This window comes from Protopterus annectens, chromosome 1.part0, assembly GCF_019279795.1.
Source record: "Protopterus annectens isolate FY-2018-M chromosome 1.part0, PAN1.0, whole genome shotgun sequence".
Classification (NCBI taxonomy): domain Eukaryota; kingdom Metazoa; phylum Chordata; order Ceratodontiformes; family Protopteridae; genus Protopterus; species Protopterus annectens.
In genome coordinates, this window is record NC_056725.1 from 759,045,861 (window position 1) to 759,060,757 (window position 14,897).

Sequence of the window (14,897 nt, forward strand, 5' to 3'; positions counted from 1 at the left end):
AATACAAAGCAGGCCACATCTGGAAGGAAAGTGACATACATGTTTGCCACCCAAGCCTGACAAGCAAGTACAGCTCAGAAAGCATTAATAGCTGAAGTGAGATTTGCTACCTTGTTGCAGTGCACAACCTACCTGTTAGAGCTGTGGAACATCTGCTGAAATACATGAAAAAACACTTCAGTGATCCTGAAGTACTGAAGAAGGTGAGCTGTGGGGCGCCTAAGTGTGCAGGCATTACACGTGATGTCATGGGTCCAAAATATCAGGAAAATGCAGCAGCAGTTTGTCTGAGGCAGTCTTATTACATTTATTTAGATCAGAGCACTGATAATGGGGGATAATAAACTTCTTGTGATTCTGGTTGGATTTTTTTGACCAGGTAAAATGTGGAAATGTTCGGTTCTTAGACATGCCCATTTGTGAGGCAGGTACAGGTGATGCACTATACAACTGCCTTATGGAAAGTTGTCACAGATTCAGTATTCCAAAAACTAATATGGCTGCATGCCCATCAGATAATGCTGCAGTCATGGTTGGTAAATACAATTCTGTATTGTCACGATTAAAGACTGTCAGTCCTGATCTCTTCAGTATGGGCTGCCTGTGCCATGTAGCAGATCTTTGCATCAAATTAGGTTTGAAAGCAATGAAATCATATGACTAAATATCAGACATTTATAATCACTTTTCACATAGTGCACAGAGGCAACAGAAGCTAAACAAGTTTGCATTATTTGTTGACATTGAGCCACTTGTACTTATCTGACATACCCCCACTCATTGACTGAGTCTTCATAAAGTTGTAAAGCGAATACTGGACCTGTGGCCTGCGATTTTATCATACTTCCAATCATATGAACTCCGGTCACACAGAATAGACCTCATAACAGAATGGCTGAAAAGTCATGAGGTAAAACTGGTACTCCTTTTCCTGAAGTATGCTATGGAGTCTCTCCTTAAGTTCAATGTGCAATGGCAGGCCAGAAGCAGTCACCTTTTACCTCTGTACAGTGATATCACAAATCGTATGCAATCAGGTTATTGAAGCCACGTGCTGCTGTAGAATTTCTAGGTAATATCACCACCACCACCACCAGTAATTATATTTTTGAGGATGACAATAATATTTTGCAGCAACGACTCCTTCATGTTGGACCTGATGTTGAAAAATATCTGTATGACAATGGTGATGACATTGGTACTGTAACTGAGCAAACCTTCTATAAGCAAGTAAAAGCATTTTATGTTGCAGTCCTTCTGAAAATGAGAAAGCATTTGTCTGTCGGTGATGTCATACTGCAAAATATTGGCAGTTTATTGAACCCTTCTTTGAAATTAAATCTTGATACTGAAGTTGTAATGAACACTGCAACTCGTCCACGACTTTGCAAGTCATGGCAAGAGCGTATTATGTTGTTTTCATCAGTGGAGGCCAAGTGGTTAGTTTCCCAGAAAACAGCATAACATGTAAATTAAACTCACTGTAGTCGGCTTGTTGGAGTATTCTACAGGTTTGATGCTTTATTTAAAATGTTTGCTCTTCTGTTGTGATTGAGATTTTCTGCACTTTTCTTCACTTTGGATTTCTAGGACTTCTGCATTTTACAGCATAGGATTGATTCAAGCTTGCTGAATCCAGACTGTTTGGTATCATTGGAGCACTAAAACCAGCCCTCTTACATTAAGAAGGTCCCCTGCACCCTTGTGGCAGAACTGTGCAGCCAAGAACCCATCTGACTTGGAGATCGCTGGAATAAGGCTTCCTGTTGGCCTTTCCCTTGTTTGACTTGTTTAAAACAGTTCACTTGTATTCCAGCATTGTGTTTTGGGGTGTTTGCACTCAGTTTACCATACCTGCTCAGAGCTTGCACGTCTGTCCTGTCAGCAACTCAGGTGTGCATTGTGAAATATTGACACATTTTTGTAACCCTAACCATTCAATAGACTAGACACATTTTGTTAGTCTTACACCAAAACCTCATACATCTATCCCACTCCCCACTACTTACTACAGTATATGCCTTCCATAATCGATGGACAGTTTCCCATCATGTCTCCAGGCAGCCTGATGGACATGGACATCCTGAGGCAACAGAGCAATTGCCTCATGTATACTGACAACCAGTTACTGCTAAAACAAACTAATACAACATGTGAGAGTTGTATCTATGCTATGAAGTTTGAATCAATTCTCTCACATAACAACAAACCGGAAATCAAACATATCAGCACACATGACTCACTTGTTGCACATAAGCTCACAACACATAAACCCACATACGCAGAGGTACTTGCTAGAAACCTAACTAAAGATTGGAGACCTCCAGGTGTAAACCTACTACACACACAGTGTAAACCCCAACAGAATCCACTACACATAGTAATACACACACACACACACACACGCACACACACACACACACACACACACACACACACACACACACACACACACACACACACACACACACACACACACACACACACACACAGCAGTGTCTCAGCCAATAAGCCCCTCAAAACTAAACATCTTGCTCATAGGTGACTCCATAGTGAGACACACAGATGTCCCCCTCAACAGGCTGGACAAGGAGAAGGGCACAGTCACCTGCCTGACAGGTGCCAGGGTCCATCAGATCACACACACACTCATGTCATCAACAACAAGTACCATTATGACTATGTCATAGTCCATGTTGCAGTGAATGACTGGAGATGTACCTCACTGTACTATATGAAGGTGTTTGCCTTCCCCATAGTGGCGTTTTTAGGCAATGTCAGAAGTAAAGCCCCAATGTAATAGTATCCACCACAGATAAACTGAAGGTTATGCTGCTTAATGCATGGAGTATAAATTAAACTGCACTCACTGGAAGAACTTCTTACCTTGGCAGATGCCCATGTCTGTGCAGTCACACAAACATGGTTCAAGGATGCAGACAGCAACTTGGCGATGAAGGGGTACAATGCCTTCCACACATTCACACATCAAAACGACCATGAAAGAACCAAAGGTGGGGGTGTATACATCTTCATTAAAGACAAATACACTACAAGACTGGTAAAAGAGTATGACTCTGTAGCACTACTCCAATTCCAACTTGCTGTATGTAAAACTCTCTTCCATATCATTGATAACTACAGGTCCCCCACCCTGAACCACAAGGACCACTCTGCCTACTTGGACCTAATTGAGTCAGTCACTAGACAGCCAAACAGCTTGGTCATGTCTGATTCCAACTATCTAGCAAGCCATGCCATTGGAGGAGTAACGGTAGGATAGCACATCTACTCTGTTGAGTTGAGACATACACACACACACACACACACACACACACACACACACACACACACACACACACACACACACACACACACACACACACACACACACACACACACACACACACACACACACACACACACACACACACACACACACACACACACACGCACTTGACTCCAGTGAGAACAGAACCCCTACTTAAGTATACAGACTACATAATTCAGTACTTAACGTCACCCAGAATGATGCCCCAATACAAACAGAAAATGATTGACTTTAACAATTGGCTTAGTTTCTGGTGTCATTCCAGGAGGATCCAGTACCTGACAGCCTGGGAAGATATGATCGACAGACCACGATGCTTTGCCAGAGATGGCCTGCATCTGTCTCACCTGGGCTTCAGGCTTCTGGCAAAGGCTCTTGCCTCCCCTATAGTGCCTTTTTTAGTAAAAGTGATGAGGTTAAAACTACCAACATAAAAATTTCAACAAAACACAAATTAAAGGTCATGCTGCTAAATGCTAGGAGTCTAAATATGAAACTGCACTCATTGCAAGCATTCCTAACCCTGGAAAATGCGGACATCTGTGCAGTCACAGAAACCTGGTTCAAAGCTGTGGAGTGCACCCCAGCCTTACCTGGTTACTCATCCTATCATACATTCAGACTCCAAACTGTGGGCAGCAAAGCCAAAGGAGGTGAAGTTTCAATATACATTAAAGACATACACACCTCCAGGCTGGTCAAACAGTATGACGCACAGGAGACACTCCAGGTGCAGTTAACCACTGACAAGACCCCTATTCAAATCATAGCTAGCTACTGGCCCCCAAATCTGACTCAAGATGCCCAATCCGCCTATTTGGACCTGTTCTAATCTATCAAGATTCAACCCTTTACCCTGATCCTGGGTGACTTTAACTTCCCAAACATAGAGTGGAAGAACTACTCATGCCAGAACACAAATGCCTAGAGATTCCTTGATTTTGTCAGTGCAAATGCCTTGGAACAGCTAGTCGATACCCCCACAAGGGGTGATAATATCTTGGACTTGGTATTAACCAACATGAGTAACCACTGCAGCATCCCCATAGTATCATCCTCTCTGGTAAGATCCAACCACAAAGCAGTCACTTTCAAAGTCACCATCTCCCCCAACTCCCCTCTAGCTAGGATCAGACATAAAAACTTCTCCAAAGCTGATTACAGCCTCCTGAGGGATGGTATAAGCAGCTTCCCAGCCCCCTCCCCCTCTGTAGGAACTGGCACCAATATCCAAAACTACATGAAAGCACTATACGAGCATTTATATAGATGAATGGAAACAGGAATACCCAACAGGACTAAATCATCCTCCGCAAGGAAGAGTAAACCTGTGTGGTGGACATCTGCAATAAATAAACTCTATAACAAAAGGAAAAAATTGCTGTCCAAGACCAAGAAGGAGCAGGTCCCCAACTAGAAGCAATGTCTCCTTAGCCTGAACAAGCAAATAAGAGCACCAGTGAAATCCTCCAAAGCAAACTTTGAGTCCAAATTGGCCACATCTACTAGAGACAATCATAAGGCCTTCTTCACATATGTCCGCAACCTCAAAGGAAGCACCAGATCTGTTCAGAACTGGTGGTTAAGGACACCACATATACAAATGTCATAGATACAGCAAACTTGCTGGCTGATAGATTCAGTGAAAACTTTACCCATCTGTCCCCCCCATCAGTAAATCAGAATATCCCCAGTACCTGCCCCCTTCCCCTTATATCTAGGGAACAGGCCATCACTGCTCTCTCAAAGGCAAAAAATACAGCCTCCATGGGACCCAATAACATCCCAGGCTGCATCCTATGTGAACTCAGGCAGGAACCTGCAGCACCATTAGGCACCCTATTCAACCAAAGCCTGAGTAATGGCTTCATCCCAGCTGAGTGGAGGACAGCCACTGTCATCCTTTTACACAAAGGTGGAGCATCCACCGATCCGAGAAATTATAGACCCATCAGCCTAACTAGCCTGATCTGCAAGGCCATGGAGTGGATTATCATGGAACTCATTAACAAGGACATTGGCAGCCTCCAAACACTTGATCCCACACAGTTTGGCTTCATCAAGGGGAGGTCATGTCTGCTAAATTTGGTTGACTTCTTTGAGACAGTCACCAAAGCCATGGTCAAGGGGAAGACTGTGCACACCACCTACCTTGACCTGGCCAAAGCCTTTGACACTATTCCCCATTCAGGCATAATAGATAAAATCTCTCAACTAAGTATCAATCCATATGTTATCAGATGGGTAGCAAACTGGCTCACTGATAGAACCCACGTAGTCAAAACAGGGGAAGCCATCTCAAGCAGTAGACCTGTAACAAGCGGCATACCCCAGAATTCAGTCTTGGGGCCTCTGTTATTTGGGATATACTTTTCTGAGGTGCTGGCCAAAACCAGTGGGCTATGGCTGACCAAGTTTGCAGATGACTGCAAGCTGGGTGCTGTCATCAATTCCCCTAGTGATGTGGACATGCTCTAGGATGGTCTCATTTAGAAAAATGACTGGTGCCAGAAACATGGCCTCAAGCAGAATACCTAAAAATGCATCATCATCCCCTTTGGGAGCGTGATGTCCCCACAAATTATCATACTAATAACAATGTCCTAAGCACTCAGTCATGAGGGATTTGGGCACCCAGGTTGACAGCAACCTGACTTTTGACTACCATGTTGCTTCTGTGGTACGGAAAGCCTTCTACATGGCCCACCTCATAAGTAAAGGTATCTGATCCAAGAACAATGAGGTCATAACATCCCTGTATTTTTCCCTTATAAGGCCCATTACTGAGTACAACACACCTTTCAGCATGTACCTCGCAAAGCACATGCAGTAGCTGGAGAGACCACAGAGGTTCCTCACCAGCAGAATCCAGGGCCTCAAACATCTACCATCCACAGATAGGCTAAAAGCCCTATCCCTCCACTCAGTTTCATACAGACTCCTCAGAGGTGACCTCTGTCTGGCATACAAGGCAATCATGGACCCCACTTTGATGGGACTGCTGTATATCTGCAAGTCAAGCTCCACTCAACTAACCTGCATGCATGGCCTCAACCTGGTCTGTGACATCAACAGGACTTGGTGGGACAAATTTGTGTCCCAGAGACTCCCTCATCTATGGAATAGACTCCCTCTCCACATCAAGCAGAGTACCTCTTTACCCCTTTTTAAGCACAACCTGGATAACTGGATGGGAAACAGAAAATATACTCCAGGGATTCCACCCATGTCCCTGCTGGACAGGGGCATTGGGTGCTGATTTGTCTAAACATGGGCTAAACTCTTGGCTAGGCTTATAAGGGCCTCAGGGCCAATAGCCTAGTAACCTCCTATGACCCTATGAAGTGCCACAGCACAAGTCTGACTTTTATGTGGCTGCAGGTTAACTTATGGTAGATTACATCAGCCGGCCATGTGAGGGACAACAGGTTGTGAGGCCTGCATAGCCACATAGATTCATAGGTTCATATGAGGCCAGTAGACTAACTGTACAGCGTGTCCTAAGTGTGTAGAAGCCTAGCTGTGTAAAACCTGTAGTACCCTTATTAAGCATAGTTGGATGTTTCAGTTTAGCAGAGCAAGGATGTCAGTAACAATGACTGGCCCTGTTCATGGGGGAGCACGCAACATTATATATTACACTTTGTAGTGTGGTTGATTTGTGTATAAAAAATACTGAGCCCGCAGGATGTTATTGCTTTGGGGTGGAAAACATATGTATGTATTGTGAATTTATGATGTTTATTGAGAATGTGCCCTGAAAAACTGATCATATGTAAAGTAAAATTAGCTGAATTCAAACTGTCATCTCCAGAGAGAGAGGTGACAACAATGTAATCATGTTGTATAAACAACTGGATGGAATCAAGTGTGTTAAATAGGCATGTGTGTGACATGGAGAGCTATGTATGGGAAAGTTTCTTTTTTGGGACAGGAACTCTATTTTTTTTAAAGATATAGAGGAATATTGGGAAATATTGGGGAAGGGACATAGGTATGTCTGAGGCAGGTAATTTAGTAAGGGGAGGAATCAATTGCTGATAGACAGGACATACAAGACAAGAGACAGAGATAGTAAAGAACACAAGAAGTGGTTCAACACCATGGTTGGGGTAAGGGTGTGGACCTTGCAAACCCATGGATATCAAGCTGGGTGACAATGAGAATCGAGTCCTCACCCACTGGACTGTCATTACTGTCACCTTACTGCACTGATAGCTGCAGTGTCTGATATCTGCATCTCCTTTTGTTATTCAGTACAATGATGGGCAGCAGTGTCTCCACCTAGCATAGGTGTGTGGCCATAGTGCGCACACAATCCTATGCACTGTCCCCGGCAGTTCCTCTTGGGTGATAAAATCACCCACTCTGTCACTGCTCCTGGAGGGAACCACAGGCCTGTCCACTGGAGCAGAAGTACCCGAGGGGCCAGGTAGTGCAGGGGCAGCACAATGGGTGCTAACAGGTCTCAGCTCAGATGTGCTGGGCCTTAATGCCATAGCCAGTGGAGTGGGGACAGGTTGATCCCGTGGGCCGGGCCTACCCTCCTGTGCTGTGGGGGAAAAAACGCAAAAGAGAAAATAAGGATTGGGGTTACAGATTGCACAAGTTGTCTTATTTGCTTGTTTAGGCTGAGGATGGTCTTCCAGGTCTCGGTTCTCACTTTTGTATTTGTAGACAGCAGCTTCTTTTGCTTACTGTATAACCTAGTAATGACAGATGTGTGTCTGTCCAGGACAAGATAACAGTGATCCACAGGCTGCTGTAAAAAGCTCATTGTAAAGTCCAGCAACAGCTCTCTCACACACTCACGCACACACACACACACACACACACACACACACACACACACACACACACACACACACACACACACACACACACACACACACACACACACACACACACACACACACACACACACACACACACACACACACACACACACAACTCACCAACTCACCCCCCCATTTAACTGCAGTAAGAATAGAACCCCTTCTTATCTATGTACACACACTACAGAACACAAGCACTATGGCTCAAGTCCAGCTTGGAGTGTGTCAGACAACACTTTATAGATGATGACATCAGCAGTGTGATGAGGACAAGATAACAGTGTCCCACAGACTGCTGTAAAGTCCAGCAATAGCTCTCTCTCAAACACACACACACACACACACACACACACACACACACACACACACACACACACACACACACTCTACTTGTCTCCAGTGAGAAGAGAACCCCTAACTATATACGTACACACACTACAGAATGCCATACTTATCGCACGTGCTACAGAACAAGTTTGATTTTTAACAGAACTGCAGGTGAACTTATAATAGATGACATCAGCAGGCCATGTGGGAGATAACAGATTGGGGGGCCTGCATGAAAAGGATGTGTAGGCTTATGCAAGTCTCAGAAATTTGGCACACCATGCCACTGAAGAGGTAACTGTGAAAAACACACTTCTGCTCTTCTGTGTAGACACATACACCCACACCCAGTTGACTGCAGTGAGAATAGAACCCCTGACTATTTAAGGACACAGACTACAGAATTTAGTACTTACCACATGTGTCACAGCACAAATCTGACTTTGTTAGGACTGCAGGTGAACTTATAGTAGATGATATCGACAGGCCGAGACCTGCATAGGTACATTGCTTCATAGTGTCATCTGAGGCTAGTAGCCTAACAGCATTAGGCTATTTGGAAACCTAGCTGTGTAACAACACAAATACCTTGACTGAGCATACTTTGTTGTTTGAGTTTTGCAGAGCATGGCTGTGAGCTCCACCAAGTGGCCCTGTCCATGAGTGAGCACACAACATTGTGTATAACACTTTGTATTGTAAAACACAGCAACTCCAAACGCCAACGCTGCCTCACACAGTAGAATTCAGCACAGTACCAGGCAATAGAATCTCCAAACCAAGTATAAAACAAATAATTTATTGTAACAGATAGTTAAGCGCTTTCACTCGTCGTAGCGAGCTTCATCAGAACAGTTAATCAGTCAGTAAGCTCTCCATTTAAATACCGGATTTGGCGACAAAAAGCACAAATCTTAAAGTTATAGCAACTAACTTAAAACAAGTAAAAAATAAGAAATGTAAACATTTGTTAAAATTTTATGCAAATCATTATCCATTTAATAAGAGAAGTGGTTTAATAGAAAAATAATCATTAATCCCTGGAGGTGTAGGGGCATCTGTCAAAACCTGCCACCATAGTTCCCACTATGCTAAATAGTTCTTAGTGTTCCCACCTCTAGGATTACTTTTTACCATCACTAAGATGGCAAATTTAAATGTATGATCCATACCATTTTCAAGGATGTGCTTAAACAAGGCATTTTTGGTATCCTTCCTTTTAATACAATACAAATGTGAATATATCCTTTGCCTAAATTGTCTTTCGGTCTTACCGATATAATAAGAAGAACAGACCGAACACAATGCTATATATACTAGCATACTAGATCTGCAATTCCCCTTAGAAAACTGTAATTTGGTCTTATTAATGTTGTTCAATATTACACTACCAACCTCACAAATAGAGGAACATTGGTGACAAGCCCACACTTTGTGGTGTTTGCCAAGCTCCTGTCCTTTTCCTTTTTTGCCTCTTCTAATATACATTTTAAATTCTTACCCATTTTGTTAACAAATTGTGGTCTACAACCCACAATATTGGCTATGTCCTGTGCATCTGTTAATATGTGCCAATTTTTGACCAAAATATCTTTGATAACATGGCTAAATGGTCCATATTCAATAATACATGCTCTTTTGTGGTTTTTATTCTCTATGTGAGTGTTGATCTCACTTACTTGTTTGGTAGTAACCATAGCCATATTATTAACTGGGTTATGGTTGTTATTTGCCCCAAGTAATGGTATATATTTTATCCCCCACTGACTGACAACATATGTAATTACGTCCTTCATCAAATCTACATCATATCCCCTGTCACTAAAAAGGGCAGTAATATGTTCAATCTCATCAATCATGGCAGCATATTTAGAAGTCATTCTAATGGCCCTAATACATTGGCCCTTAAAAATATTTCTTTTCATTCTTGCTGGATGGTAACTATTAAAATCTAAGTAAGAATTAGTGAATGTAGCCTTCCTATGTATGGTGGATTTAAAACTATTGTTCTCAACAGAAATAAAGGTGTCTAAATAAGGCACACCATTACTACTGAAAACGGATGTAAATTTTAAGAAGTCACTACTAGCATTCAAGTAAGCAATAAAAGCCATGTATGAAATGCTGTCCCCATTCCATAAAATATAGATGTCATCCAAAAAGCGGGAATAATAGGTGACATTCTTGAAGTAAGCACTAGGAAATATTGTGCTTTCTTCCCAATCTAGCATAACCAGGTTAGCAAATATGGGAGTGCATGCTGCTCCCATAGCTACGCCCCTGGTTTGCTTAAAGATTTCCCCCTCATAAAAAATGAAATTGTTGTCTAAAACAATGCTCATAAGTTCAACCCACAGTGAAATCCTGTCCCAACTCATCTTAGTATGTTTTCTTAAAGTCCTAGTAAGGGCCTCAAGACCTTCCTCCACAGGGATGCTACTGAACAGATCTATCACATCAATGGAGGTGAATAGCAGATCATTGCTGTTCAAAAAAACTGGAAATTTTTTTAAAAATTCCCATGAATCCTTCACCAAGTGCTGCAAGTCCTTATAAATAGGATTTAAAAGTGTATCTATCACTACTCCTATGGGAAAAGTCTTAGATTTGCTCCCTGATATAATCGGACGGAATGGAGGGTTTTTGTGATCCTTATGGACCTTAGGTATGCCTATGATGGTGGCTAGTGTTGGAAATTCGACTGTCATATAATCATATAACTCCTCTGATATTCTTTGTTCTAACAAATATTCCTCCAAGTACATATCAATTCTTCTATATGCTATATGTACTTCGTTCAGAGAAATCACCATATAGTTACCAGAATTATGAAGTATATCATGAATATTAGCGCTGTAAGTCATAGCATCATAAAACACTATGCCACCCCCCTTATCGGGTTTCATAATCCTAATACTATGATCATATTTAAGATCACATAACGTCCTATATTCGACATCAGAGGGGTTGTTTTGAATTTTATACTTCTTGATATTGTTACTAACTTTATAAATCTCCTTGATAACCTTCTTGTCATAAGATAAAACACTAGGGTTACAAGTGGGAATGAAGGAACTTTTCTTCCTACGTTTTTGAAGTTGGTCAGTGGTATTGCATTCTTTATTATCAAACATAATAGCCAAATTCAGCTTTCTAGTAAACTGCTTGACTTCAAGAACACTATCCACTAAATGAAAACTGGGAGTGGGTATGTATTTCATACCCTTAGAAAGAAGGCTGAAATGTGCCTTTTCTAATTTAATATTACTATAATTAAAATTTTTTAAGTTTTTGTATTCACTAATCACACCATCAGTGATAATAATATCTGTATCTTCTGTCCCATAACTTCTAAAATTAGTACTTTCAGGACTTTTATTTATTACTTCTTTCTCCATTTCCCTCCTTTTTTCCATTTGGCATGATTCTCTTTTCTGGGTGTTTGAAAAAAATCTTCTTCAAAATTATCCAAATTATCAATACCTTGTTTGTCGTTGCCCTGAGAATGTGTCTCCCCACTTCCTTTGTAACTACCCCATCTATAACTTAAATGCCTCCTATACTGATCTTTATCCCTCTGTAATTTTTTGTGTTTCCGTTCAAATGCCTTCTTAGCTCTAACATCAGCTAATGCAAACTGTTTGAAAAATAATTTTTCCCATTGTGGAAAAGCTAAATCCTGTAATATTAAATTATTGAGCTTCTCAACATCAGTTATAAATTTGCATAGCTTAATATCATTGTGCTTAATAAGTAATTTCATAAAATCAATACCAAAATTATCAAATAAAGAATTAAACTCAGATTCAAATTCAGTGCTAAGATCAATGCCCAAAGGAACCTTAAAAAACCTCAAGCCCATTGGCACTATACCTAATGAAATACAGTGATTTAAATATGCATTATCTAATTTCAAGGCATTTATGGTGTTCAATTTTTTACCAAATAAATAGATAATGTCCCTTAAAGTTCCTTTACATTCAAGGCGGTAATCAGAAGAATTAGCGCTAGGTACATTGTCAAATTTACAGTCATGACCAAAAAATTCTTGTAAGGCATGTTTGTTAATAGCCTCAGAATTATTTGATTTTTTGTCAAAATTACTGCCCTTTTTAGTGACAGGGGATATGATGTAGATTTGATGAAGGACGTAATTACATATGTTGTCAGTCAGTGGGGGATAAAATATATACCATTACTTGGAGCAAATAACAACCATAACCCAGTTAATAATATGGCTATGGTTACTACCAAACAAGTAAGTGAGATCAACACTCACATAACAGAGAATAAAAACCACAAAAGAGCATGTCTTATTGAATATGGACCATTTAGCCATGTTATCAAAGATATTTTGGTCAAAAATTGGCACATTTGATAATTTTGGTATTGATTTTATGAAATTACTTATTAAGCACTATAATATTAAGCTATGCAAATTTATAACTGATGTTGAGAAGCTCAATAATTTAATATTACAGGATTTAGCTTTTCCACAATGGGAAAAATTATTTTTCAAACAGTTTGCATTAGCTTATGTTAGAGCTAAGAAGGCATTTGAACGCAAATACAAAAAATTACAGAGGGATAAAGATCAGTATAAGAGGCATTTAAGTTATAGATGGGGTAGTTACAAAGGAAGTGGGGAGACACATTCTCAGGGCAACGACAAACAAGGTATTGATAATTTGGATAATTTTGAAGAAGATTTTTTTCAAACACCCAGAAAAGAGAATCATGCCAAATGGAAAAAAGGAGGGAAATGGAGAAAGAAGTAATAAATAAAAGTCCTGAAAGTACTAATTTTAGAAGTTATGGGACAGAAGATACAGATATTATTATTACTGATGGTGTGATTAGTGAATACAAAAACTTTAAAATTTTTAATTATAGTAATATTAAATTAGAAAAGGCACATTTCAGCATTCTTTCTAAGGGTATGAAATACATACCCACTCCCAGTTTTCATTTAGTGGATAGTGTTCTTGAAGCCAAGCAGTTTACTAGAAAGCTGAATTTGGCTATTATGTTTGATAATAAAGAATGCAATACCACTGACCAACTTCAAAAACTTAGGAAGAAAAGTTCCTTCATTCCCACTTGTAACCCTAGTGTTTTATCTTATGACAAGAAGGTTATCACGGAGATTTATAAAGTTAGCAACAATATCAAGAAGTGTAAAATTCAAAACAACCTCTCTGATGTCGAATATAGGACGTTATGTGATCTTAAACATGATCATAGTATTAGGATTATGAAACCCGATAAGGGGGGTGGCATAGTGTTTTATGATGCTATGACTTACAGCGCTAATATTCATGATATATTTCATAATTCTGGTAACTATATGGTGATTTCTCAGAACGAAGTACATATAGCATATAGAAGAATTGATATGTACTTGGAGGAATATTTGTTAGAACAAAGAATATCAGAGGAGTTATATGATTATATGACAGTCGAATTTCCAACACTAGCCACCATCATAGGCATACCTAAGGTCCATAAGGATCACAAAAACCCTCCATTCCGTCCGATTATATCAGGGAGCAAATCTAAGACTTTTCCCATAGGAGTAGTGATAGATACACTTTTAAAACCTATTTATAAGGACTTGCAGCACTTGGTGAAGGATTCATGAGAATTAAAATTTTCCAGTTTTTTTGAACAGCAATGATCTGCTATTCACCTCCATTGACGTGATAGATCTGTTCAGTAGCATCCCTGTGGAGGAAGGTCTTGAGGCCCTTACTAGGACTTTAAGAAAACATATTAAGATGAGTTGGGACAGGATTTCACTGTTGGTTGAACTTATGAGCATTGTTTTAGACAACAATTTCATTTTTTATGAGGGGGAAATCTTTAAGCAAACCAGGGGCGTAGCTATGGGAGCAGCATGCGCTCCCATATTTGCTAACCTGGTTATGCTAGATTGGGAAGAAAGCACTATATTTCCTAGTGCTTACTTCAAGAATGTCACCTATTATTCCCGCTTTTTGGATGACATCTATATTTTATGGAATGGGGACAGCATTTCATACATGGCTTTTATTGCTTACTTGAATGCTAGTAGTGACTTCCTAAAATTTACATCCGTTTTCAGTAGTAATAGTGTGCCTTATTTAGACACCTTTATTTCTGTTGAGAACAATAGTTTTAAATCCACCATACATAGGAAGGCTACATTCACTAATTCTTACTTAGATTTTAATAGTTACCATCCAGCAAGAATGAAAAGAAATATTTTTAAGGGCCAATGTATTAGGGCCATTAGAATGACTTCTAAATATGCTGCCATGATTGATGAGATTGAACATATTACTGCCCTTTTTAGTGACAGGGGATATGATGTAGATTTGATGAAGGACGTAATTACATATGTTGTCAGTCAGTGGGGGATAAAA